The sequence below is a fragment of the Festucalex cinctus genome, chromosome 15 (genome assembly GCF_051991245.1).
Source record: "Festucalex cinctus isolate MCC-2025b chromosome 15, RoL_Fcin_1.0, whole genome shotgun sequence".
NCBI lineage: Eukaryota > Metazoa > Chordata > Actinopteri > Syngnathiformes > Syngnathidae > Festucalex > Festucalex cinctus.
In genome coordinates this window covers 6,216,951-6,243,810 of record NC_135425.1, presented here as the reverse complement: position 1 = coordinate 6,243,810, position 26,860 = coordinate 6,216,951, and the positions used below count along the sequence as shown (strand labels likewise).

The 26,860-nt window shown below is 41.0% G+C and overlaps 1 protein-coding gene and 1 long non-coding RNA gene across 2 annotated transcripts in view; both read left to right on the top strand.

The window, feature by feature from the left end:
* Positions 1-26,860, top strand: part of slc12a2 (solute carrier family 12 member 2) — a 441,149-nt gene that overhangs the window by 18,786 nt on the left and 395,503 nt on the right. The gene's annotated exons all lie outside the window — the stretch shown is intronic.
* Positions 7,641-26,860, top strand: part of LOC144002482 (uncharacterized) — a 65,876-nt gene continuing 46,656 nt past the window's right edge. Inside the window, exon 1 of the long non-coding RNA XR_013278752.1 lies at positions 7,641-9,327. This is a non-coding gene — a long non-coding RNA (uncharacterized LOC144002482). The remainder of the gene's footprint in view (positions 9,328-26,860) is intronic.

Genomic DNA, 26,860 nt, shown 5'->3' with positions numbered 1-26,860 from the left:
TTCTGCCAATCACAGATTCAACTATTAGATAGTCAAGTCATCTTTTTTTAAATAGCGCTTTCAAAAAGCCGTAGCTGTCACAAAGCGCTTTACAGAAACAAATAACATACAACACAGCATAAAACATTAACAGTAATACAATCACAACAAACCAACATTTTTTCATTCCTACATATGCTTTGTTTGAAGCAGTTGTAGATGAAAAGACAGAATCAGTCCCCTTTCAACAGGTAATCAGAGACGTGATCGCAGGTTTGTTGTTTCGAACTAACAGAAATACAGACGCGCTAAACTTTTGCGAGGATACAAGATAAACTACGGTCATATCGAACGTTGAGTTGAGCTATTCTTGTAATGTGATTACATAGAAAGTAAATACAATTTGTGTATATGGGGGTAATATACAGCTGAGGTGGCTCGGGCATCTGGTTCGGATGCCTCCTGGACGCCTCCCTGGGGAGGTGTTCCGGGCATGTCCCTCTGGCGGGAGGCCCCGGGGACGACCCAGGACACGCTGGAGAGACTATGTCTCTCGGCTGGCCTGGGAACGCCTTGGGATCCCGCCGGAGGAGCTGGTTGAAGTGGCTGGGGAGAAGGAAGTCTGGGTTTCCCTCCTGAAGCTGCTGCCCCCGCGACCCGACCCCGGATAAGCGGAAGAAGATAGATAGATGGATGGATGGGGGTAATATCTGCCAGAGCCAAACAGTTTCACATAGTGTCCTGTGCAGATAAATAATGGACAAAGACAGCCAGGTTCGAGAGCAGCAACATAATGTGAGACCATAGCTAGTCAGTGTGTATGGACTTGTGTTGACCCAACATAGCAGTTTTAGCAAAGACTATACATAAACTGTGCAGAGTTGAACTAATTCTATGAAAGTATAGTTTCCTCACTTTCGTGGGTGTTACGTTCCATGCCCTCCCGCGGTGAATTTCCGCTAAGTCGAGTTAAAAAAAAAGTTTTTGCTTTTGGGGTCGAGTTACGCTTCTACTGAGCCATAATGAAGCCACTGCACAGTTCCAACCTTATAAACACTTACCGTGGTAAATATAAGAAAAATAGCAGTATAAATAAAGAATACAGTAAATATATGAGGGGTGGAGCACTGGGGATTGTGAGTAATAATCTCTGGAAAACCCGCTAAGTAGCGATGTACAACCCAAGATAAACTCAACTCAACTTTATTTATAAAGCGCTTTAAGAACAGGCATTGCTGTATACGAAGTGCTGTACATAAACATCAGTTTTGCAGTAAACTAGAACAAAGCAAACATTTTGAAGTGCGAATACAGGTTTTTTTTTTTTTTTGTTTTTTTTTTTTTAAACAAGTAACTACATTTTAAATCAGTAAATAAATAAGTAGTGAATAAAGAGAAATAAATTAGTGCTGTCAAAGTTAAAGCGTTCACTAATTAATTAATTAATCACAAAAAATTATCGCATTAATCATTGTATTACCACAGATTAATCACACAATTAATTTTGACCGCAGATGATCCTTTTTAGCCGACAGTGGATGGTTACATTAAAGGTAGCTGTTGGAGTTTGAGCAATAAACATAACTACATGCATTAAATTAAAGCATTTAATAAATGTTTACATATGCTATTGGGGCGGCACGGTGATCGAGTGGTTAGCACGTCCGCCTCCCAGTTGTGAGGACTCCGGTTCGAGTCCAGGCTCCGGCCTTCCTGGGTGGAGTTTGCATTTTCTCCCCGTGCCCGCGTGGGTCTTCTCCGGGTACTCCGGTCTCCTCCCACATTCCAAAGACATGCATGGCAGGTTAATTGGGCGTTCTGAATTGTCCCTAGGTCTGCTTGTGAGTGTGGATGGTTGTTCGTCTTTGTGTGCCCTGTGATTGGCTGGCAACCAGTCCAGTGTGTCCCCCGCCGACTACCCAGAACCAGCTGAGATAGGCGCCAGCACCCCCCGCGACCCTTGTGAGGAATAAGGGGTCAAGAAAATGGATGGATGGATGGATGGATAGATATGCTATTGGTAATTTTTTTCCCATTTTAAATTATGCAAATAATGAATTGATTAGAAAAAGCAGGATGAGCCTGTGCAGTGGATATACATTTTTGAAGACGTCCTCATAATATTCAATGTCGCAAAAATTAACACATAATAGACGCGCTTCAAATTTAGCAGGCAAAATATGTTGGGGAAAAAAATAATTTTTAAGTCAGTGATTAATCATGATTAATCAAAATTCTAAGATGTGATTAATCTGATTAAAAAATGTAATCGTTTGACAGCTCTAAAATAAATACATAAATAAGTAGACTAAACATCAAACTCACACACACCACAAAACACCAAGAACAAGTCTCATGGTGCGCCAAAAGCCAAAGAATATAGATGTGTTTTAAAAGAGGATAATGAGGGGGGTTGCCTAATATTAAGTGTAAGGTCGTTCCAAAGGGAGGGACCGGCAACAGCAAAGGCTCGATCTCCTCTAAGCTTCCGCTTAGCCCTCGGAACCTCCAATTGTGTCTGGTCTGCTGACCTGAGGCACCTGGCAGGTGTGTAGGGGTGCAAGAGCTCGGCGAGATAAGGTGGGGCAAGACCATTGAGAGATTTGAAAACAAATAGAAGAATCTTAAAATGGATTCTAAATTTCACGGGCAGCCAGTGAAGAGAGGCCAGGATAGGGGTTATGTGTTCCCTCTTCCGGGCACCAGTAAGGAGACGAGCAGCAGCATTTTGGACAAGCTGGAGACGCTGCAGGGAGGACTGGCTGATCCCAAAATAAAGTGCATTACAATAATCCAGCCGAGATGTAACAAAGTCATGGATTGCCATTTCTAAGTGAATTTTGGACCCAAATACAAATCAAATATAGTGAATCCACAATAAGTGAACTGTGAAGTAGTATTTTGTAATATAAATACAAAATGAAATACATGGAAATATAGCCCTGGATGATTAATCAAAATTTAATCGTGATTTTGATACCTACTGTCATGAAGTAGGGGAGAGTGAGATAATGTGAGACATTCTTTACATTTCTCCCTCTCCAAGCAAGCTAAACTGATGTATAGCTAAAATTAACACATTTTCCGTTAATTAGGGCCCGAGCAGCGACCGCTGCGAGGTCCCTATTGTTTTTGTAAAAATTATTATTATTATTATTATTATTATTATTATTCTTCTTCTTCTTTATTCTCCGCAAACGATCGCGATTTTGGGTACCTAAACATTCACGAAAACTCACCGATCTTTGCACACTCCTCAGGCCCGGCGAAAAATTTGATATTATTAAGTCGTCATAACAATGCGACTCGATAGCGCCCCCTAGCGTAGAAAAATATAAACCAAGCCCGGCACGCTTGAGCTAGAGCAACAAAAATTGGCAGGCACGTGTAGCACCCCGAGACGCACAAAAAAGTCTATTGGGACCATGTAGCTAAAATGTACAGGAAGTGAGCTATGAATTTTTTTATGTCCAATTTTGGCCTATTTTGGCACATTCACTGTGGTCATGCTTTTTCCCCCTTTGCAAACATTTTTCATCCAATTAACTTCAAACTTGGCATTTATCATCTCAAGACCTGAGAGAAAAACTGGGCAAAACATCTTGCCTTTTTGAAATACTATATGACGGGGGCGGGGCATCAAATATTGCCTTTAAAATTTCATTTGTCCAGAAAGAGCAAATGCTTAATAACTCCCATGTTCAAGCTCCAAAAAATCTCAAACTTCTCAGGCAACGTAATAGTCACGGCCTGAAAACATCTATATGATAAAATTCAGTTATACATATAGCGCCACCTAGTGGTTACAATAAATGTCATACTTTACGTTTTTAGCTACTGTGCTGAGCTTGTTGAAGGGATCCATTTGAAAATTGGTCAGAAAAGGCTTAAGATGTTGATCATGCCCCACACCGAATATTGTAACTTTTCGCCAAAGGGCGTGGCCGCTACGGTGACGCAAAGTCTGAAGATTTTTCGTGAAAATAAAAGCTGCATTAACTTGACCGAGATGATCCTATCTTCTCAAAATTTCACACATTTGATGAGAGTCCAGCCCTAAAGACATCTACTGACTTATATTTCATCTAACTGATAGCGCCACCTAGTGGCAATTTTTTTTCTTACGAATTTTCTTCTACGTTTTTCTCCAAACACGTTAACTGGACCTACCTCATATTTGCTCAGATGAGGGTTTCGGCCTTCATGATGTCACAACACGAAGTTTGTGAGTTTTCGCGAATTGCTGTGGATGTGGCTAAGCGCTGTTCGCCAAGAAAACAACGCCAGTTTTGAGGGTCTAAACATGCACAGAAACTCATGAAACTTGGCACACACATCTGGCCTGGTAAAATGAGCAATATTTTATTGTTGATTGTGCTATTTTTACAAAAATGACTCAATAGCGCCCCCTAGAAGTTTTTAACGAAGCAGCCCCGGTTGTACGTTTAAGCAAGAACGACGAATATTTTTAGGTGTATGAGGGAGCCCAAGACCTACAAAAAAGTCTCTTGGACCCATATGCTAAAATGAACAGGAAGTGAGCTACGAATTTTTGAATGTCCCATTTTTGACAATTTTTGCACATTCACAGGGCGCAGACTTTTGCCCACTTCTCCTACACGTTTCATCTGACTGAGTTAAGACTTGACCTGGACCATGTCAAGACCTGAGCCAACGACAGGGGGAAAAATCTTGACCTTTCGAAATACTATATGATGAAGGCGGGGCATCAAAGTTTGTGTTTCGCACTGAAAAAGGATATGCTTAATAACTCCCCGGTACATGCTCCAAAAAATCCCAAACTTGACATGTATGTTTATCGTCAAGGCCTGAAGCTATCTCTATGACAACATTCAGTTATATATGCAGCGCCACCTAGCCCTTGAGGCATAAAAAAAAAATACCCCACATACGGTATTTTGTACAAAAAATGTAAACTCATTCTAAGTGTGATAACTAAGTCATTTATGAATATTCTTTTAGTTTCCACCACTCAAAATGTTCACTGGCATCAGACTTATCCAAACATATATATATTTTTATTTATTTTTGATAGCCTCTGTGGACATTAAAAGCAATATCGTGAATGAAGGATATGCTTAATAACTCCACGGTACATGCTCCAAAAAAAATCCCACACTTTACATGTATGCTTATAATCAAGGCCTGAAGGTATCTCGATGACAACATTCAGTTATAAATACAGCGCCACCTAGCCCTTGAGGCTTATATAAAAAAAAAAACCCACATACGGTATTTTGTACAAAAAAATGTAAACTCATTCTAAGTGTGATGACTAAGTCATTTCTGAATATTCTTTTAGTTTCCACCACTCAAATTGTTCACTGGCTTCACACCGATCCAAACGTATGTACGTTTCCATTTTGTTTTATTCATTTTTGATTGCCCCTTTGGACAATAAAAGTAACATTGTGCAATGAGTACAACGAGCGATGATGTATATATACACTTTTACAAAAAATACCAATCAGGGCAACTCATTGCCTAAAAATAAAAAAGGACGCTGATTTTTGCAGGTCTTAACAATCACCAAAACCCGTTGAGCTTGACACACACTGGCAAAAAAAATATTCTACATGTAAACGTTTATTATGCCATTTTCAAAGAAATTTTGCTTCCAATATGCCAGTACCCCAACGTGCCAGTACCCTAACGTGCAAGTACCCCAACGTGCAAGGACTCCAACGTGGCCCGGGCTGCGAGGGCCCTTTATAGCTGCTCGCAGCTCTAGTTTAGGATGTTTCCTAAGAATGGAAATTATCAGAATGTACGCAGGACTAAAGACAGTGAAAATATGATTGTTTAAAAAAAAAAAAGTGGTAAAGTGTCTCATTTTAACCCAGCTACGGGGTAAACTAAGACAAAGCCCAAATTTCAAAGGGGTAAAGTGAGCCTCCTAGGGGTAAAATGATCCACTTACTTTTTCCACTCTGAATCAAACCTAACACCTGTTGTAAAAGTCAGAATCCTGACAACTAGTTAAACAAGCACTGATTCCGTAACTAATGTTGGAATAATTAAAAAAAAAAATCATGGACTCATTACAGTGGAACCTCTATTTACGAACGTCTCTTCATATGAAATTTTCGAGTTACGAAACGCCTCAACGGGAAAATATTACCTCTTGTTACGAAATAAATTTCTAGATAAGAAAGGTAAAAATACATTACCGAACGCAACACACTTTCGGCTATGGCTATTTCCTACCATAGGTATCTATGAGCGTAAATACTAGATCGGTGTTTGTGCATCGTTCTGGCATCCCATCGGCTAAGAGGAACTTCTACCATAGGTATCTCTGAGCGTAGACTAGATCGGTGTTTGTGCATGTTTCTGGCATCCCATTGGCTAAGAGGAACCTCTACCATAGGTATGAGCGTATACTAGATCGGTGTCTATACAGCGTCCTCATCATTCATCCCGCGGCCCATGAGGTGTTCGATAGTTTTTTGTAAATGTATGAACTAACGGCCAACGAATTTGTGCAAAAATTCAAACAATTGGTGATTGATGAAGGCACAGTAAGTTTTTAATTGCGACGAGACGGGCCTTTTTTTTAAAAAGATGCCTCGCCATACCGGATGTTTCCATGAAGTTTCAGAATTTGTTTAAAAGAATCGCCCAGAGAAAGTGTTCACCAGTCAGGCGTTTGCTCACTAAATAATGTTTGCCTTGGACATTTCCGAAAAAAACCCCCATCCATTGATCAGTTCTTTATAAAACACCAGGCAAAAAAAAATTAAAAAAATACTTCTGAGAGAGGAAAACATGAACCAGAGGGCAAAAAACGATGAGGACAGCAGTTAAAAAGGTAAATAACCATCATTTTTATTCTTTACTCAATTTTTTTGTTATTTACATTATGCACAACTTATTGTGCAATAATCTAATTGCAATATGCATTTGTAACATGTTTTGATGCATTTTTATGCTTTTTAAAACATTTATGTCTGAAATTTGGGAAGCTTGGAACGGATTAGGGCATTTACATGGAAAATGCGTCTCTACTTCCAAAATTTTCTACTTAAGAACTTTCTTCCAGAACCAATTAATTTCGTAAGTAGAGGTACCACTGTATTCCCTAAACATTTGAAGGTAACTGAACAAAAACGACAAAATATCATTCAAAATGCTTTATTTAACAATCAAATGAGCGAAACAACCATTTTCACACAGTTGGAGTCAGAACTCAGGACTCTCAGAGCCATCTATGATCTGGAAATCAGGGCAAAGAATGAACTGAAACAGGTAGGGTAGAGCAGACTGCGACTCAGAAATCAGGAGTAGAAACACTATAGGACCTCACACTATAGCAAGACCTATGTTATCTTCGTGTGGTTCCTGCAATCCTTGTTGGTTGTGGCAGCTTCCTCACAACTTCACTTTTAGGGACATGTGCCACATCATTTTTCTTTATGGCAAAGTCTCCCCCACAGTTTCCCTTCCAGATTTTTTTTTTCTGTCTTCAAAGGTTTTTTCAATTGCTTTCTTCTCAGGAATATCTGCGAGGATGGCTGTCTTCACACACTTCTGTGTGGTTTGTTTTCTGGGGAGACATTTGAGAAGCGCAATGATTTCTTGAGGAGACACATATCTAGGTTGGCTGGTCTTATGTCGCACATCCATGTCATCTGGCGAGGGGGTGGGTGCATTAGGATGGGGTGACTTCTCTGCAGTGCATGGTTCATCTTCCAGTGGATCATGGTTCATCTTCATGTGGACCTTCCATATCACCTTCTAGAAGTGGACCATCCAGATTATCCCCATTGGCAGGCTGCAGTTCAAGGTTTGGTAGTTCTGAGACCATAGATGGTGCAAAGACGTCTTCAGGGAAAATGTCCTAATTATATGGGAAAATCCCAGTGGACCTAAACCCAGAAGTAAAGTTATGTTGTGTACCAACTTAAATCTAGATTCACAACTCCTACAACCTGGTTAATGGTGACTGTTTTGCCAGCATTTGATCTCATCCACTCATCAAGGGCTCAGTGGCATTGTGCTTTGAATGGATCATACTGGCTGCAATTTTCTCCTCTTCAAGGTTGTTGTATTTTCCTTTGCTTGATGTTTTTTTTTAAAACATTTTCTGACCTGAAAAAAACAAAACGTGTTTGAAAAGACAGTGTCTCTCTTTGCCCCATGGCATTTGTCTCACTTTAACCCACCACCACAATTTTATAAAGAACAACCTTTCTTCACAACTCAGGATAATCTTTGGCTAGCATACACACATACATTTATAAGTTGATAGTTCAACAATATGTGGGATGTACATTTTTTCCTCTTGAGTCAATTAGCTTTAGTGCAACAATTGATTTAAGTTGAAAGCCAAAAAATTATTTTTATATCCCAAAAATATATTTTTGTACAAAATGCATGCTTACCTCAGCACAATCCAGTCATCTTCTTTATGGCCAAGATGAAATGGGAGGGGCTTGATAATAAATTGGTCACATAACAACAGATGTGCTCTTTTTCCGAGATACAGGTGGTGTCTCACATTACCCAGTGTCTCACAATACCCCACTCTCCCCTACTTAATATTTTTATACATTTTTTCAGCTATATCGCCCAGCCCTATTAGGGAAAACCTGTACCTCTTCATACACTGGTTTGCCTCATCTTGTCTCATAATTGTGGAATTTTGTTATTTTTTAATAAGTGACATAACCTTGACATTGAAAAACATTTTCCCTAGCCGGAAGCACCTACTCTTACAGCCCTGCATGAAAGATTGACCACTGGCTTTGAAGTCTGTTGCATTCAGCACATCACCATTGCACATTCAATATCTTTACTCACACACGAATGGAGAACATGAATATTCACCCTGGCCCACAAACAACTACTCTCCTTACCCCCAACCCCCTACATTCAACTCAGATTGGCAGAACACAATATGTTGTGGCTGCTATGAAAACCAATGGTGGTATTCCTGAAGTACATTAAGTGAAAACTATGTGGAGGTTAACTGTGTGATGAAGTAAAGTAGGGGTGGCCAATATGACGATATTAGATCATTAAGGACTTTAATGTGTTGACGATCTCATAAAGCTGAAAGATCGTCAAGATCGTCTGTAGGGCACATTCTATGCAGTTCAACTTTATGTGGGCTCAAGCTTGGTTTATGCTTGACGCATTCGTGAGGTCTTATTTTTTTTTTTTTTAGTTTCTTCCTTCCTCCCTCCACTCACTCACTCACTCACTCACTCACTCACTCACTCACTCACTCAAACTTACATGGTCTCCCAGGCGGGGGAACCCACGCCAACTGGCACTGAAGGCAAGTGACGGTTCCACTCCTCCACCTGGAGCCCGATGCAGCCGGTAGGTCCGCACGACTCCACAATGCGAAATGACGCAATTTCAGCATCTCCGTCCCTCCGCGACACGTCCACATTGCCCTCACGTGCAGATATGAGAAATTGTAAACTACGTGGCGTCGCGGACAAGCAAACAGTGTCTTAAACACTGTTTTCTACTTCTCAATTCTGTTTTATATTTACTTTGCTAACTCATCCCAAACTGATTTTGTCGATTAGTTTATTGAGGAAATAACATTTTCAACTTCTACTGTTGTTTTAACTCATTCATCCCCAGCCATTTTCACAGAAGCAATCCCGTTTGCTCCCGGCTGTTTTACTGAATTTTGACTGATTTTGCAAGGCCCACAGAATATTGTGTTCAATTGCTATAAAAGCAAAACATATCACAAGAAAATATTAAAGTCTCTTCTTTCATCAGTAAAAAAATGTATGTTTCTATCTATTAGCATTAGGAGAGCGCTAAGTTCAGTTTTCACAAATCTATTTAAAATGGTAAGTAATTTAGCTTTTTTTTTTCTAGATGGCCCTGGTTTATCTCCTTTGCTCTGCTGCCACCTGCTGGCCGTTTGTGTAATAACTACCATTTCTGCAACCGTTCTTTGCAGTTGAGAGGCTGCATCAAAGCCTTCTGTATGCTTAGCATAAAAAACAAAAAACAAAAAAAACCGTATAAATACGTCTTCGGGACACTTAAAACATAAAAAAAACGTATTTACACGTTATTGGGAGCAAATGAATGCTGCTCATACACCATTGGCACGCTTTACTGCCTCCTGTAGTCTGGGAGAATATCGACCACAGCTGCGACGTGTACTTGACCAACCAATCACAGTGCACCGTGCGTCACACTCCGGCCTCCCTGCTTGTTTGTATAGCGGGAAGTTGGGCTGGGCAATAAATCGAATTAATTCGATACATTGTCATTTAAAAAAAATAAAAAATCGTTTGCTAAATCGTGAAATCGAATTTTGTCTTCTGGATGATGAAAAGCTGTTATGTTCTCTTGCATCCAAATGCTTTTAGGTGTTGTAATTTTTCACAAGTGGCAGAATGTTGGTTGGGTGGTTTACAAGACATGGTTACATTAGCTACCAACTACTTAATTGTGGCATTTAAGCACAAACTATGAATGTTTAGATTATGTTAAAACTGATCTAGAATCAGTATACGTTACTGGTGTCTGAACATTTTGCACAGGAATTATTTTTGAATAAATGAAACCTTTAAGTCAGCGTTTGTTGGATTTATTAGGTTAAAATCGTAATCGTCCTGAATGACTGCAAAAATCAAGATTTATTTTTTGGTCATATCGCCCAGCCCTAGCGGGAAGCCATGGCGGAAAGCCAAAGTGATACCAATTTAGTCCCGAAAAGCACATACACCTCCATAGTGTGGAATTGGTTTGGGTTTTCCCCAGATGACAAGACGTAATTTTGAGAGAAGTAATTTTGCAGAAATAATTTGCAAAGATTGTGGAGACTCCGTTCGGATGTCAGATGGCAACACAACGAAAACCTATTTAATCACATGCGGAGACAGCATCCGAAACTGTACACCGACAGCCAAACCAAACACAGACCAGTCGCTAGTCATTTACCAAGGGCACTCCATATGAAAAAACAAGCAAGAGGTGGAAAGAAGTAACTGAGGCTGTTTATTACCATTTATGTTTACATTCATTGCACGATTTGATAAAAATTACACTATTTCAAGTAAAACCTGTTCAGAAAGCTTACTTGGCTTAAGATGTCTGTTTTTTTTCTTTTAGGGTTTTATGTAAATTTTAAATAAGTTTTAAATTTTACAAAAATGTTCGGAAATGTGAAATTAATCTAAAAATATATGTAAAGTATTTGGACAGTGACATAAGTTTTGTTGTTTTAGCTGTTGAAAGAAAAATATATTCAGGATACAATCATATAATCAATATAGAATTAAAGTGCAGACTCTGCTTTAATTTGGGAGTGTTGACAACCAAATTGGAGCAGGGGTTTAGGAGTTACAGCTCTTTAAAATGTAGCTCTCTTTTTTTTCAGGGGACCAAAAGCAATTGGACAATTGACTCAGAAGGATGCAAAAAATAAAAAAATAAAAACATGGGCCCTTCCCTCATTAACCTGTTATCAAATACGCAGTTAAAAGGTCTGGAGTTGATTCTCGGTGTGGCGTTTGGAAGCTGTTGCTGTGAACACACAACATGCGGTCTAAGGAGCTCTCAATAGGGGTGAAACAGCCCATCCTGGGGCTGGCAAAAAAGAACAAAACCATCAACTAGAGCTGCGAGCAGCTATAAAGGGCCCTAGCAGCCCGGGCCACGTTGGGGTACTTGCACGTTGGGGTACTGGCACATTGGAAGCAGAATTTCTTTAAAAATGGCATGATAAACCATTACGTGGATTTTTTTTTCCAGGTGTGATGTGTGTCAAGCTCATTGGGTTTTGGTGATTGTTAAGATCTGCAAAAATCAGCGTCTTTTTTTTAATTTTTTTTTTCGGCAATGAGTTGCCCTGATTGGTATTTTTTGCAAAAGAACATATACACATCATCGCTCGTACTCATTGCACAATGTTGCTTTTATTGTCCATAGAAGTGATAAAAAAAAAATGAAACTAAATAAAAAAGTACATATGTTTGGATCGGTCTGATGCCAGTGAACATATTGAGTGGTGGAAAGTAAAAGAATATTCATAAATGACTTAGTTATCACACTTACAATGAGTTTACAATTTTTGTAAAAATACCGTAAGTGGGGTCTTTTTTTTTTTCATGCCTCAAGGGCGAGGTGGCGCTGCATATAAATATAAATATATATATATATATATATATATATATATATATATATATATATATATATATATATATATATATATATATATATGAATGTTGTCATAGAGATAGCTTCAGGCCTTGACTATAAACATACATGTCAAGTTTGGGATTTTTTGGCGCATGTACCGGGGAGTTATTAAGCATATCCTTTTTCATTGCAAAACACAAAATTTTATGCTGTCACGCCGCCACGCTGGTCATGCTTTTATTTTTGTGTCCTACCTCTTCACGTCGTGACAGTACACTTCGGCCAGAATGGACTCAGCAGAGAAGTTGGAGGCTGCACTGCGGAGGCAGGCCACTCGCTTGTCGCACCTGGAGGAGGTCCAGCAAGTCATGGCCACCCGGATAGGGGAACTTGCTGGACAAGTTCAGGACCTGGTGAGCCACCTGCAAAGCGTCATGCCATCCTCCACGAGACAGGAAACAACAGCTGAACCGCCAACTTAAACTCCAGCATTTACCGGAGTAGGCCTGAGACTGGCTCCCCCGGAGCGTTACTCGGGGAAACCAGGACACTGCCAGGCCTTCCTGACGGAATGCAACATTCACTTTGAACTTTCGCCACAGGCCTTCCCCACAGACCGTTCCCGCGTGGCCTTCATGACCTCGCACCAGACTGGACGAGCCAGAGACTGGGCCACCGCGGAATGGGCACGGAACTCCCCGACCTGCTCAATCGCAGCCGTTTTGCATAGCTCTCCGCCAAGTTTTTGATCCGGTCAGTATGGATCGAGAGAAGGATCGAGAACTCAGTTATCTTCGACAAGGCAGAGAATCGGTCAACGATTATGCCATCCGATTCCGAACCTTAGCAACCAAGAGTGGCTGGAACGCCACAGCACTCTATGATCACTTTTTAAAGGGGCTCACAACACCTATGCAAGAACTCTTGCTTCCTAGTGACTTACCCGGCGACCTGGACTCGTTGATTTCGCTTGCCATCCGCACTGATCATCGGAGGCGGGAGCTCAAGCAGAGCAGCGGACTCCAAGGGATACCTGGTTCTGGACCCCTCCAACATCCACTGGGAAGTGAGTCTCCACGATATGCATTTCCCCAGTCATCCACCGCGAGGGAGGTCAGTGGGAATGACGAGGAACCCATGCAGCTTGACCGCGCCCGACTGACACAGCTGGAACGCCAGCGATGTCGCCAGGAGGGACGGTGCTACTACTGTGGTGAACAAGGTCATTTGGTGGTAGCCTGTCCCATCAAGAGAGGTTCCCTGGTCAGGTCCGACTCTCCCACGCAAATCAAAGCCCGAAAACTCATTCGCCTCAGGATCGTTAGCCAGGCGACTACCACAGATTTGCCTGCCCTCATTGACTCAGGGGCCGACGAAAACCTCATGGATTGGGTCCTAGTGAAAAAGTTGCAGGCTAAAACAGAGCCGCTCACCACCAATATGAGGGCCAGGGCACTCAATGGAAAGGACTTGTTCATTATCACGCACATCACAGAGCCTCTCGAGGTCCATATTGGACAGCACCAAGAACACATTAGCTTCCATGTTTTTCAATCCCCGTTACACACTCTGGTCTTGGGACATCCCTGATTGCGCTTGCACAACCCCCGCATTGACTGGCGGTCCGGGCAGATCCTGGAATGGGGAAAGGACTGTAAGCACCATGGGCTGGAGCAGCCAGCGGCAGGTGCACCCTCAGCTGCCGTCTGCCAGGTGATCCTCGCGACCGACCATCACTACCCGGATCTGAACACCGTTCCTTCATGCTATCATCATCTCCGAGAAGTGTTCAGCAAATCCAAGTCTGCCCCGCCACGCCAAGTCTCTGCATCACGTCACGCCAAGTCTCTGCATCACGCCAAGGCCGTCCAAGCCAAGGCCGTCCAAGCCAAGGCCGTCCAAGCCAAAGCCGTCCAAGCCAAAGCCGTCCAAGCCAAAGCCGTCCAAGCCAAAGCCGTCCACGCCAAAGCCGTCCACGCCAAAGCCGTCCACGCCAAAGCCGTCCACGCCAAAGCCGTCCACGCCAAGACTTCCAAGACGGCCAAGCCTGCCACGCCTCGCCAGGTCTGCCAAGTCAAACCGGTCCACGAGATCCCCTTGGTACCGTCCGAACCTGATCTCTCGTTAATTGAAGTCTTTTGTCAGGAACATCCTGACCGGCCTGGGCCGTCAGGAGCCGGCCGTTGAGGGGGGGGTACTGTCACGCCGCCACGCTGGTCATGCTTTTATTTTTGCACTCATGTTTCCTGTTTATTTTGAAATCACCAACTCCCTTCTCACCTCAGGTCACTTACCCTTCCTTCTGCTCAGCTCATCACCGGTCCACGCCCATGATTGTTTCCACCTGCCACCAATCACCCCGCCAATAAAAGCCATCAGCCACCACCTGCAGTTGGCCGAAGTGTCACAACCAGTGCATGGAAGCGTCCTCACAGCCCTTGAGTCACAGTCCTTGCTTTTGCCTTGCCTTGCCTTGTCTTGCGTCCTGAGTTTGCCCCTCTTTTTCCTCCCTAGCGGAGCGCCTTTTGTTGTCCCCTTTTTTGAGTGCCCTTTTTCCTCTCCAGTTTGGAGCTCTTTATGTTCAGCGTTTTTTCCCTCTTTAAGAGGCGTCTTGAGTTTTCCTGTCATTAAACTGCAGCCTTGTTGGCCAACTTATCCTCTGCGTCTGAGTCCTACCTCTTCACGTCGTGACAGATGCTCCGCCCTCATCATATAGTATTCCGAGAAGTCAATGATTTTTCCCACTGTTGTTGGCTCAGGTCTTGACATGGTCCAGGTCAAGTCTGAAGTCAGTCGGATGAAACGTGTAGGAGAAGTGGGCAAAAGTATGCTCCCTGTAAATGTGCTAAAATCATAAAAAATGGGACATTCAAAAATTCGTAGCTCGCTTCCTGTTCATTTTAGCACATTGGTCCAAGAGACTTTTTTTTTTTTTTTTTTTGTAGGTCTTGGGCTCCCTCATACACCTAAAAATTTCCAAAGATCTTCCTTAAACGTACAAGCCGGGCTGCTTAGTTAAAAATTTCTAGGGGGCGCTACTTAGTCATTTTTGTAAAAATAGCACAAAACATGATAAAATATTACTCATTTTACCAGGCCAGATGTGTGTGCCAAGTTTCATGAGTTTCTGTGCATGTTTAGACCCTCAAAATCGGCGTTGTTTTCTTGGCGAACAGCGCTTAGCCATGCCCACAGCGATTCGCGAAAACTCACAAACTTCGTGTTGTGACATCATGAAGGCCGAAACCCTCATCTGAGCAAATAGGAGGTAGGTCCAGTTAACGTGATATAAGAAAAAAAATTGCCAATCGGTGGCGCTATCAGTACGATGAAATATAAGTTTGTTGATGTCTTAAGGGCTGGACTCTCATCAAATGTGTGAAATTTTGAGAAGATTGGACCATCTGGGTCAAGTTACAGCAGCTTTTATTCTCACAAAAAATTATCAGACTTTGCGGCACTGTATAGGCCACGCACTTTGGCGAAAATTTACAATATTCGGTATGGGCCATGATCAACATGTTAAGGTGTTTCTGACCAATTTTCAACTGGATCCCTTCAACGAGCTCGGCACAGTTGCTAAAAATTTAAATTATGACATTTATTGTCACCACTAGGTGGCGCTATATGTATAACAGAATTTTATTAAATCAATGTTTTCAGGCCGTGACTATTAAGTTGCATGAGAAGTTTGAGATTTTTTGGAGCTTGTACATTGGAGTTATTAAGCATTTTGTCTTTCTGGACAAATGAAATTTTAAAGGCAATATGTGATGCCCCGCCCCCGTCATATAGTATTCCGAAAAGTCAAGATATTTTGCCCAGTTGTTGTCTCAGGTGTTGAGATGATACATGGCAAGATTGAAGTCAATCGGATTAAAACTGTTTGCAAAAGTATGACCACAGTGAATGTGCAAAAATGGGCCAAAATTGGACATTCAAAAATTCATAACTCACTTCCTGTACATTTTTGCTACATGGTCCCAATTGACTTTTTGTGCGTCCCGGGGTGCTACAAGTGCCTGCCAATTTTCGTAGCTCTAGGTCAAACGTGCCGGGATTGCTTTATATTTTTTTATGCTAGGGGGCGCTATAGAGTCTCGATGTTATGACAACATCAGAATATCAAGTTTTTCGCCGGGCCCGAAGAGTGTGCAAATTTCGGTGAGTTTTCGTAAATGTTTAGGTCCTCAAAAATGCGATCGTTTGCGGAAAATGAAGAAGAAGAAGAATAGTTTTTACAAAAACAATAGGGACCTCGCAGCGGTCGCTGCTCGGGCCCTAAAAAGAGCGCAGAAATGTTGAGAGTGGCTAAATCAACAGTTTGGTACATTGTGAGAAAAACAAATGCACTGGTGGGCTTGGGAACTCAAAATTGCCTGGACATCCATGGAAGACAACAGTGGTGGATGATCACCAATCCGTTCTATGGTGAAAAAAAACCCTTCACAACATCCACTCAAGTGAAGAGCACTCCCCAAGAAATCTAACATTGGGATCTAAGGAACTGAGCCCCTTTTTGTCACTTAAGGCTAAAGCCTTTTAAACAATGACGACAAGCTTGAAGGTGTACAGTTAGGCATACACTTTTAGAACTCTAATCTCTGCCATTCAAAATTTCAAAGACCAAAGATGGCTTTCTTTGGTAGCTTTTTAGGGCCCGAGCAGCGGCGGCGGCGGTGCCGCTGCGAGGCCCTATTGTTTTTCAAGGAATTCTTATTAGGGCCCGAGCAGCGACCGCTGCGAGGTCCCTATTGTTCCTGAAGGAATTCTTATTAGGGCCCGAGCAGCGGCGGCACCGGCGGCGGTGCCGATGCGAGGCCCTATTGTTTTTGTAGGAATTCTTCTTATTATTATTCTTTTTCTTCTCCGCAAACAATCGCATTTTTGAGACACTAAACGTGAACGAAAACTCACCAAACTTTACACGCAGATCGGGCCTGGCGAAAAATTTGATATTTTAAAGTCGCCATACATGATAACAGAAAAATGGCTCTGTAGCGCCACCTACATAGCTTAAACGGATCCCTGTCCCGCTACGATTGTCCTACGGCTATGAAAATTGTGTGGCACCTGTAGCATATCCAGATGAACAAAAACCTCTTTGATCTGTGTACCCTAAAATAGACAGGAAGTGAGATATGAGTATTTGAATGTCCAATTTTTGCACATTTACAGGGGTCATACTTTTGCCCGCTTCTCCTACATGGTTAATCCGATTGACTTCAAACTTGGGATGTACCATCTCAAGACCTGGGACAACAACATGGTAAAAAAATCTAAAGTTTTTGACATACTATATGACGGCGGTGGGGCATCAAATTTAGAGTTTCAAAACTCTTACTAAACGTAGCATTGCCGGTTGTACGTTTAACCTTGAGCTACGAAAATTGGTACACATATGTAACAGACTATGATCTACAAAAAAGTCTGTTGGTGCCATATGCTAAACCCAACAGGAAGTCCGCCAGAGGCGGGGCATCAAATTTTGAGTTTCAAAATTCTTACTTAACGAAGCATTCCCGGTTGTACGTTTTACCTCGAGTTACCAAAATTTGAAGACATATGTAACAGCCCTCAAGGTACAAAAAACTCTTTTTGAACCATATGCTAAACCTAACAGGAAGGCCGCCATTTTGATTTACTTTGGAACGTGTTGCCATTTTTTTGGCCATTTCATAGGGGTCCTATTTTAACGAACTCCTCCTACAGAGTTTATCCGATCATCTTCAAACTTGGTGTGATTCATCTTAAGATGTTGAAGATAAAAAGTTATTGAAAGCTTTTTATTTCGCCTCACGCTGTTGTCGTGGCATGCACTTGTTTGCAAAGGAAAAAAATTCTTCTTAATGAAGAATTCTCAGTTGTACGAAGCAGCTAGAGCTATGAAAATTTGTAGACATATGTAACAGCCCACGATGTACAAAAAAGTCTCTTGCTGCTTTGTGCTATACCCAACAGGAAGTCCCGCAGGGGCCGGGCATCACATTTTGAGCTAAAAAACTCCTCTTAACGAAGCATTCCCGGTTGTACGTTTCACCTAGCGCTATGATAATTTGGAGGCATACATAAGAGCCCACGATGTACAAAAAAGTCTCTTAGAACCATATGCTAAACCAAACAGGAAGTCCGGCATTTTGATTTACGCCTTTTTTAGGGGTCACATTTTAACGAACTCCTACGAAATTTATCCGACTGTCTTCCAACTTGGTGTGTTTCATCTTAAGATGTTTAAGATGCAAAGTTATCGAAAGTTTTTTTTATTTTGTCGCAAGCCGTTGCCATAGCGATGCATTATTTGCCAAGTAAAATGCTTTTTTTTTTTTTTTGTCTAAACGAGCGAAAACTCATGAAACTTTACACACACATCAGACTTGTCATAAACATGAATATTTTAGAGATTTCTTGTGCAATTTGCAATAAATGGCTCAATAGCGCTCTATAGACATTTTTATGAAGCTTTTGGAAATGTATGATTCAGCTAGATTTGTAAAAATTGGGATACCTATCAGCCTCAGACTGACAAAAAAGTTTCTAAAGCCATATGCTAAACCAAACAGGAAGTCTGCCATTTTGATTTACTTTCCTATTTGTAGCCATTTTTGGGGGCCTTTTATAGGCCTCATATTTTCTACAAAACTTATCAGATTGTCTTCATTCTTTGGCGTGTTTCATCTGAAGATATTTAAGATGAAAAGTTATTGAAATTGTTTGTCACGCCTTTGCTCTAGCGATGCATTGTTTGCAAAGAAAAATGCTTTTTTTTTTTTTGAAAGTCTAAACATGAGCGAAAACTCAAAACTTTGCACACAGATCAGACCTCTCAAGAACATGAATATTTTAGCGATTTGTTGTGCAATTTGTAATAAATGGCTCAATAGCGCCCTCTAGACATTTTTATGAAGTATTTCCGATTATATGATTCAGCTAGATGTGTGAATATTTGGAGGCACACCTATCAGTCTAATACCTACAAAAATTCTATAGCCATGTGCCAAACCATTTTGATTTTATTTTGTTAATTGTGCATCATTTTTGGCCTTTCCATGAAACTTTGCAAGCACAAAGCATGGCAAAACATTTACAATTTAGACGGTTTACTATGAAACAGTACCCCAACATGTCAGTACCCTGACGTGCAAGTACCCCAACGTGGCCCAGGTTGCGAGGGCCCTTTATAGCTGCTCGCAGCTCTAGTTATTCTTATTATTCTTCTCCGCAAACAATCGCATTTTTGAGACGCTAAACGTGAACGAAAACTCACCAAACTTTACACGCACATCAGGCCTGGCAAAATTTTTTATATTTTAAAGTCGCCATACATGATAACAGAAAAATGGCTCCATAGCGCCACCTCCATAGGTTAAACGGATCCCTGTCCCGCTACGATTGTCCTATGGCGACGAAAATTGTGTGGCACCCGTAGCACATCCAGATGAACAAAAACCTCTTTTCATATGTGTACCCTAAAATAGACAGGAAGTGAGGTATGAGTATTTAAATGTCCAATTTTTGCACATTTACAGGGGTCATACTTTTGCCCGCTTCTCCTACACGGTTAACCCGATTGACTTCAAACTTGGGATGTACCATCTCAACACCTGGGACAACATCATTGTAAAAAATCTAAAGTTTTTGATATACTATATGACGGCGGCGGCGCATCAAATTTAGAGTTTAAAAATTCTTACTTCACGAAGCATTGCCGGTTGTACGTTTAATCTAGAGCTACGAAAATTGGTACACATATGTAACAGGCTATGACCTACAAAAAACTCTTTTTGAACCATATGCAAAACCTAACAGGAAGTCCACCATTTTGATTTATTTTGGAACGTGTTGCCATTTTGGAACGTGTCTTATTTTAACGAACTCCTCCTACAGAGTTTATACGATCATCTTCAAATTTGGTGTGATTCATCTTAAGATGTTGAAGATGAAAAGTTATTGAAAGCTTTGTATTTCGTTGCACGCTGTTGTCATGGCATGCACTGTTTGCAAAGGAAAAAAAATATCCTTAAAGAAGCATTCCCATTTGTACGAAGCAGCTAGAGCTACGAAAATTTGTAGACATATGTAATAGCCCAAGATGTACAAAAAAGTCTCTTGGTGCCCTGTGCTAAACCCAACAGGAAGTCCCCCAGGGGCCGGGCATCACATTTTGAGCTAAAAAACTCCTCTTTAACAAAGCATACCCGGCTGTACGTTTCACCTAGAGTTACCAAAATTTGTAGAGGTATATAACAGCCCTCGAGGTCCAAAAAACTCTTTTTGAACCATATGCTAAACCTAACAGGACGTCCGCCATTTTGATTTACTTTGGAATGTGTTGCCATTTTTTTTGGCCATTTCATAGGGGTCATATTTTAACAAACTCCTCCTACAGAGTTTATCCGATCATCTTCAAACTTGGTGTGATTCATCTTAAGATATTGAAGATGAAAAGTTATTGAAAGTTTTTTATTTCGTCACACGCTTTTGTCGTGGCATGCACTTTTTGCAAAGGAAAAAAATCCTTCTTAATGAAGCATTCCCAGTTGTACGAAGCAGCTAGAGCGACGAAAAATTGTAGACATATGTAACAGCCCAGGATGTACAAAAAAAGTCTCTTGGTGCCATGTGCTAAACCCAACAGGAAGTCCGCCATTTTGATTTATGATGGGATTTGTTGCCATTTTTTGTGGCCTTTTTCAGGGGTCATATTTTAACGAACCCCTCCTACAAAATGTATCCGACTGTCTTCAAACTTCAAACTTTCATCTTAAGATGTTTAAGATGCAAAGTAATCGAAAGTTTTTTATTTTGTCACACGCTGTTGCCATAGCAATGCATTGTTTGCCAAGTGCTACTTTTTTTTTTTTTTATTTATACATGTGTGTAAACTCATGAAACTTTGCACACACATCAGACTTGTCATGAACATGAATCTTTAGAGATTTCTTGTGCAATTTGCAATAAATCGCGCCCTCTATACATTTTTATGGGGCATTTCCGATTGGATGATTCAAGCGCGAAATAACTAAAGATGACTTGACTTGACCTAGATTTGTGAAAACTAAGAGGCATACCTATTAGTCTAAGACCTACAAAAAGTATTCTGTAGCCGTATGCTAAACCTAAAAGGAAGTCCGCCACTTTGAATTTATTTTGGGAATTGCACACCATATTTTGCGTTTTGATTAAACTTTGCACACACAAGGCTTGTCAAAAACATTTTAGATGGTCCTTGTCCTATTTGACAGTACCCCAACGTGCCAGTACCCCGACGTGCAAGTACCCCAACGTGGCCCGGGTTGCGAGGGCCCTTTATAGCTGCTCGCAGCTCTAGTTTTTTTTATTTTTTTTTATTTTTTTTTATTTTTTTTTTAAACTTGATTTTCACATGTGCACAATCCCAATGCACACTTCATTTATTAGTAATTGACAATCATGTGCCGGCTCTTCAAAGTACTTTCCAATTATCCGTCATTGTTTTCTGGGAAATTTTATTTATCAAAAATGCTACGCGTATCGGTACTTGGTATCGGTGACTACTCAAGAACTGCGTACTCGTACTCGGGGATCTGTCTGAAAAAAAGTGGTATCGGACATCCCTGCTAACTGCTAAGTATTGTATATTTCAGGGTCAATTTGATGTAATGGGAGCGGTCTGCTTATTTTAGGCGGCTCAACTTCCTGTCTTCGTCATGGAAAACTGTCTGACATCCTGAGCCTCTACATGTGTATTCACTTGCTGGTTACATGAAGACTGCAATGTGTACATGTTTTACTTACTTGCCAGGATTCCCCTAGGACCATATTTTGTAAACATTACACATGATAATTACAGTCCAGAGTTTTAATGGAACAATAGAGAATTGCTCCATTTGACACTACACTGAGTCGAAGAAATTAAAACCTAATACAATTTCAACCTCCACCAGTTAAATTAAGTGAATAGAAGAAGGTCGTGACTCGTAACTCTTACAAATTCAGAACTGATCTGTTTTATGGAAGCATTTAATCCTTCTGGTAAACTCACATTTTTCATGAGATTCTCTCCTTTGAAGCCATGTTTCATCACCACTTGCACCCTTGACAAAGTCACTTTGTAATTCAGAACTGAACCAAAACAAAAATCTCATTGTCAATACCGGTACATGTCATTTCGTTCGGTCAGGAGACCTCTCAAAGAGTTTCACTTCTATAAAAGAACAATGAACAGGACGGGTAGGAGGTTTCAGCCATACAATGTGGGGATGACATTATGGATACCTGTAATTTCTCTAAGTATCCTAAGTGTTCAACATTGCTACATTAAAAGAAAAAAACTACAGATTTGTCTGCTGATGTTTTGAGGCTCTGTCAGTTTAATCAGTCTAGTTTGAAATGATAGTACATTCAGTCGCGTCTTTTGTACACATGATTATTGAATTACACAGTGTCCTATTTCTGTCAACACAAAATACAAGAAAACCTTTAAATGGAGTAGGTTTCCCAAATTGTTTTGGAGCGTTTGGTTTCAGAGCTCCCCCCCCCTCTTATACAACCAAACACAATCCTCTTCTCAGCAAATCTGAATGGCTGTAGTGACGTCTGTTTTTCCATCACATGGTGTGCAGCTCAGGAGGAAATCATTCCAGCTTTACTGACATAAACAGGGGGCTTATTGGTATTTGCCACCAATATTTTACATGTTTATTTTTTTTTTCTGGGCCTGAAATACAAAGACGTAGTGTTTTCTTCAATGGTACAGCTTGCACCCTGCTTCAGAGCAATAAATGTTTCTTGTTTTTAGGGCCCGAGCAGCTACTGCTGCGAGGTCCCTCTTGTTTTAAGAATTATTATTATTATTATTATTATTATTATTATTATTATTAGGGCCCGAGCAGCGACCGCTGCGAGGTCCCTATTGTTTTTGTAAAAATTATTATTATTAGGGCCCGAGCAGCGACCGCTGCGAGGTCCCTATTGTTTTTCGTTCGAATTATTATTAGGGCCCGAGCAGCGGCGGCACCGGCGGCGGTGCCGCTGCGAGGCCCTATTGTTTTTGTAGGAATTCTTCTTCTTATTAGGGCCCGAGCAGCGGCGGCGGCGGTGCCGCTGCGAGGCCCTATTGTTTTTGTAGGAATTCTTCTTATTAGGGCCCGAGCAGCGGCGGCGGCGGTGCCGCTGCGAGGCCCTATTGTTTTTGTAGGAATTCTTATTATTATTATTAGGGCCCGAGCAGCGGCGGCGGCGGTGCCGCTGCGAGGCCCTATTGTTTTTGTAGGAATTCTTCTTCTTCTTATTATTATTATTATTAGGGCCCGAGCAGCGGCGGCGGCGGTGCCGCTGCGAGGCCCTATTGTTTTTGTAGGAATTCTTCTTATTATTCTTCTTTTTCTTCTCCGCAAACAATCGCATTTTTGAGACACTAAACGTGAACGAAAACTCACCAAACTTTACACGCACATCAGGCCTGCCGAAAAATTTGATATTTTAAAGTCGCCATACATGATAACAGAAAAATGGCTCCTTAGCGCCCCCTACATAGGTTAAACGGATCCCTGTCCCGCTACGATTGTCCGACGGCTATGAAAATTGTGTGGCACCTGTAGCACATCCCAATGAACAAAAACCTCTTTGAAGTGTGTACCCTAAAATAGACAGAAAGTGAGGTATGAGTATTTAAATGTCCAATTTTTGCCAATTTTTGCACATTTACAGGGGTCATACTTTTGCCCGCTTCTCCTACACGGTTAACCCGATTGACTTCAAACTTGGGATGTACCATCTCAACACCTGGGACAACATCATTGTGAAAAATGAAAAGTTTTTGATATTCTATATGACGGCGGCGGCGCATCAAATTTAGAGTTTAAAAATTCTTACTTCACGAAGCATTGCCGGTTGTACGTTTAATCTAGAGCTACGAAAATTGGTACACATATGTAACAGGCTATGACCTACAAAAAACTCTTTTTGAACCATATGCTAAACCTAACAGGAAGTCCACCATTTTGATTTATTTTGGAACGTGTTGCCATTTTTTTGGCCATTTCATTGGGGTCTTATTTTAACGAACTCCTCCTACAGTGTTTATCCGATCATCTTCAAACTTGGTGTGATTCATCTTAAGATGTTGAAGATGAAAAGTTATTGAAAGCTTTGTATTTCGTCGCACATTGTTGTCATGGCATGCACTGTTTTTAAAGGAAAAAAAATATCCTTAAAGAAGCATTCCCATTCGTACGAAGCAGCTAGAGCTACGAAAATTTGTAGACATATGTAACAGCCCAAGATGTACAAAAAAGTCTCTTGGTGCCCTGTGCTAAACCCAACAGGAAGTCCCCCAGGCGCCGGGCATCACATTTTGAGCTAAAAAAACTCCTCTTTAACAAAGCATACCCGGCTGTACGTTTCACATAGAGTTACCAAAATTTGTAGAGGTATATAACAGCCCTCGAGGTACAAAAAACTCTTTTTGAACCATATGCTAAACCTAACAGGACGTCCGCCATTTTGATTTACTTTGGAATGTGTTGCCATTTTTTTTGGCCATTTCATAGGGGTCATATTTTAACAAACTCCTCCTACAGAGTTTATCCGATCATCTTCAAACTTGGTGTGATTCATCTTAAGATGTTGAAAATGAAAAGTTATTGAAAGTTTTTTATTTCGTCACACGCTGTTGTCGTGGCATGCACTTTTTGCAAAGGAAAAAAAAATCTTATTAATGAAGCATTCCCAGTTGTACGAAGCAGCTAGAGCGACGAAAAATTGTACACATATGTAACAGTCCAGGATGTACAAAAAAGTCACTTGGTGCCATGTGCTTAACCTAACAGGAAGTCCCCCAGGGGCAGGGCATCACGTTTTGAGCTAAAAAACTCCTCTTTAACGAAGCATTCCCGGTTGTACGTTTCACCTAGCGCTATGATCATTTGCAGGCATACATAAGAGCCCATGATGTACAAAAAAGTCTCTTGGAACCATGTGCTAAACCAAACAGGAAGTCTGCCATTTTGATTTATGATGGGATTTGTTGCCATTTTTTGTGGCCTTTTTCAGGGGTCATATTTTAACGAACCCCTCCTACAAAATTTATCCGACTGTCTTCAAACTTGGTGTGTTTCATCTTAAGATGTTTAACATGCAAAATAATCGAAAGTTTTTTATTTTGTAACACACTGTTGCCATAGCAATGCATTGTTTGTCAAGTGCTGCTTTTTTTTTTTTTTATACACATGAAAACTCATGAAACTTTGCAAACACATCAGACTTGTCATGAACATCAATTTTCAGAGATTTATTGTGCAATTTGCAATAAATAGCGCCCTCTAGACATTTTTATGAAGCATTTCCGATTGTATGATTATGCTAGACCTACAAAAAAGTATTATGTAGCCATTTGCCAAACCAAAGAGGAAGTCCGCTATTTTGATTTTATTTTGGGAATTATACATCATTTTTGGCCTTTTTCATTAAACTTTGCACAGACAAGGCATGGAAAAAACTAACATTTTAAATGGTCCTTGTTCCATGTAACAGTTGTCAAGTGCTGCTTTTTTTTTTTTTTATACACATGAAAACTCATGAAACTTTGCAAACACATCAGACTTGTCATGAACATGAATTTTTAGAGATTTATTGTGCAATTTGCAATAAATAGCGCCCTCTAGACATTTTTATGAAGCATTTCCGATTGTATGATTATGCTAGACCTACAAAAAAGTATTATGTAGCCATTTGCCAAACCAAAGAGGAAGTCCGCTTTTTTGATTTTATTTTGGGAATTATACATCATTTTTGGCCTTTTTCATTAAACTTTGCACAGACAAGGCATGGAAAAAACTAACATTTTAAATGGTCCTTGTTCCATGTAACAGTACCCCAACGTGCCAGTACCCTGACGTGCAAGTAACCCAACGTTGTGCTCAATAGCGCCCTCTATGCATTTTTATGGAGCATTTCCAATTGTATGATTCAAGCGATACACAACTAAAGATGACTTGACCAAGATTTATGAAAACTGGGAGGCATACCTATTAGCTTAAGACCTACAAAAGGTATTCTGTAGCCGTATGCTAAACCTAAAAGGAAGTCCACCATTTTGAATTTATTTTGGGAATTGCACACCATATTTTGCGTTTAGATTAAACTTTGCACACACAAGGCTTGTCAAAAACATTTTAGATGGTCCTTGTCCTATTTGACAGTACCCCAACTTGCCAGTACCCCGACGTGCAAGTACCCTAACGTGGCCCGGGTTGCGAGGGCCCTTTATAGCTGCTCGCAGCTCTAGTTAGGGCCCGAGCAGCGGCGGCGGCGGTGCCGCTGCGAGGCCCTATTGTTTTTGTAGGAATTCTTCTTATTATTATTCTTATTATTATTCTTCTCCGCAAACAATCGCATTTTTGAGACACTAAACGTGACCGAAAACTCACCAAACTTTACACGCACATCAGGCCTGGCGAAAAATTTGATATTTTAAAGTCGCCATACATGATAACAGAAAAATGGCTCCTTAGCGCCCCCTACATAGGTTAAACGGATCCCTGTCCCGCTACGATTGTCCGACGGCTATGAAAATTGTGTGGCACCTGTAGCACATCCCAATGAACAAAAACCTCTTTGAAGTGTGTACCCTAAAATAGACAGAGTGAGGTATGAGTATTTAAATGTCCAATTTTTGCCAATTTTTGCACATTTACAGGGGTCATACTTTTGCCCGCTTCTCCTACACGGTTAACCCAATTGACTTCAAACTTGGGAT